Here is a 2489-nt window from a genome sequence, read left to right as displayed (position 1 = left end):
TGAGACTGCCATTTTTTCTCTTATGTTTAGTACACGTGATGATGGCGAACGCTGAGTAAAAGGACCCTTGAGTCGAAAAATATTTCCGTGACAACTTGTTTGTTCAGAATGTAAGAAGTTAGATCAGTGCGCTTTCTAAGACACTCTGTATGACACAGTTTTCCCAAGGAAAAAAGAATGGTTTCTCTAGTGTTTGCTACTGCTGGCACACCCTAACTTTTAGCGAGGACAAAGTGCCGCCAAAGTGGTCAGCAAACACTTCGCTGCCAAACTCAATCCCAGCTTAGAAACGGCAGGGTACACACGATTGAGAACAAAGCTAACAACAGGGAGGAGTGAATGCGCCATATGTTATGGAACGCTTTAATTGTGTAGCTTGTTTAGATCCTGTATTTGAACCCATCATCGCACTTTATGTTCACACAGCGAAGAACGTTCTATGAAATGATAGTGGAAGGGCAAACACAGCATCCATCTAATGCCCAAACGCCGCGGCTTCGACAAAAATAAGGCTGACAAGCGCTCTTTAACAAGAAGAATCGCCAAGAAAGCTGTAGGAACTGTCTGGGCGCATGTTTCGCATAAAAGGTTGATGCTTTATCTTCATTTTACACAGTGACGTTTGGCATTCTGAATAGGCTGTTATTTCTATCCTGTTGCTGGTAGCGTAAACTGTGAGTGCCTTAAGATTCTTACACATCCCTCTGGCCTTATATTTATTGATTGATGCTTTATCTTCATTTTACACAGTGACGTTTTGCATTCTCTCTCTCACATCCCTCTGGCCTTATATTTATTGAACCTGTAATGAAGCTTTTGGAAAGCGTTGCATTAGTGTAAAAGCAATTCCGCCCGTAGAGCTCCTTCAGCTTGGTATATAAGAATATATAATTCTGCGCAGTACAGTGAAAGTTTGCAGTTTCAGCCAGCCTTATGTTTTGGATCGCTTGTTTCTACCGGCAACTGTATAAAAAAAATACCTTTGTTTAATAGAGCCGTATTCTTCCATAGTACTCTAATGTATTTTGAATAAGGTTGATGAGAACCTGACACGTGACATCCCAACAAATGGTATACAGAATTTTCTAAACTTTTCAATGCATTTTTATAGCTCAAAGCTATCACAAATTTTTCACATAGAAAAAAGTTGTATTTCCCAGGGCAACAATACATTTACGTCATCACACATTACAAAGGCGACCGGAGGTCTGGTTTTTGATCGCGTTTCATTTTAAAGAGGCGGACAATTGAGCGGAACAAAATTTTTGATCCTAGGATTGAGGAAGATGCCTCCAAGATACAGTTTATCACATCAAAGTGAATAGACAGAGTCTGAAAAAAAAAAAAGCTTGCAAGCCCAACACAGAAATGGTTAAAAATAGTATTTCCTGCACCAATCACATAGATAACAAGAGAAACAAAGATTGCACATTTTAACCTAAGCCTACAAACTCCATACAATAAATAACGCATTGCAAGAGAGAAATTCGAAGAAATAATAGAAAGATGCCAATCCATTATTCATATCAATTATTTTTGTTCCTTTCGCGGTCATTATTGATGGAATATGATAATCTCTTGGTAGTTCTACTTTGTGCATGTTTATTTGTTGCTACTGTTAAAAGTAAATCATTTTATCTAACGCATCATTATAGTTTTTCTTGAATAACGATGTCTGAAGCCGCATTTTACACTCCCATTGGTAAGTTATCCATCGTGTTCTGTTAATCAAGAGAATCGCTGTGCATCAGAAGCGAAAGGACACTGCAGAAGTCATCCTATTTTTCCAGCATATAAGTCGAAAGATTTGCTACAACATATTGATGTATTTTCACTTGCCTCTTCGGAACGTAAGTATGAAAATGCTTATACACTTGTTATTCTTAGTTTAGACTTTAGTCAATCTCTTTTTTGCTCCTTCACGGCGTATCCCCTTCATGGTTTAGTGCACCTTCACTGACACTACAATAAGACAAGTGACGTAGAAAATTGTTGCGGCTAGACACCGTTTGAGGGCCTTCATTTGCGTCGAAAGCACGGACTATTTGTAGTCATTGATTACATTTCCTGAGGATTGAATGACGCGTAGCCTGAAATGGACGATGTAATCCTTACACCCATTCTCCTTTCCTATCATTTGCAACTGAGTGCAATACCGGAAGAAGAAAAAAATAACAAAACTGTTACAAATGAACAAGCCCACCAAAATAGTAAAATACACAATATAAATGTCGCAAACTCGCTCAGCAAACCAAACGAAACTCTTGCTCGAATATGTCAGCTAAGAAATTTCCAAACAACAAAGTGGAACACTAGGTCTGTAAGGATAGGGCTGTGGCGACCAATTCAAGGTTGACAGTGTTCAGTATCGCTCTTTTGTACCACGCCCGTAAGCCGCGAAGCTCATAAAGTACCCATACACTAAGATCGTTCAGCATGGATAGGGTAATGTCGTTTTCCGCCCCATTCACGCTTGCAGTCAAGCGGAC

The sequence above is a fragment of the Amblyomma maculatum genome, chromosome 10, assembly GCF_055883805.1.
Source record: "Amblyomma maculatum isolate TAMU_Amacu chromosome 10, ASM5588380v1, whole genome shotgun sequence".
Taxonomy (NCBI): domain Eukaryota; kingdom Metazoa; phylum Arthropoda; class Arachnida; order Ixodida; family Ixodidae; genus Amblyomma; species Amblyomma maculatum.
This window is presented reverse-complemented; position numbering follows the sequence as displayed.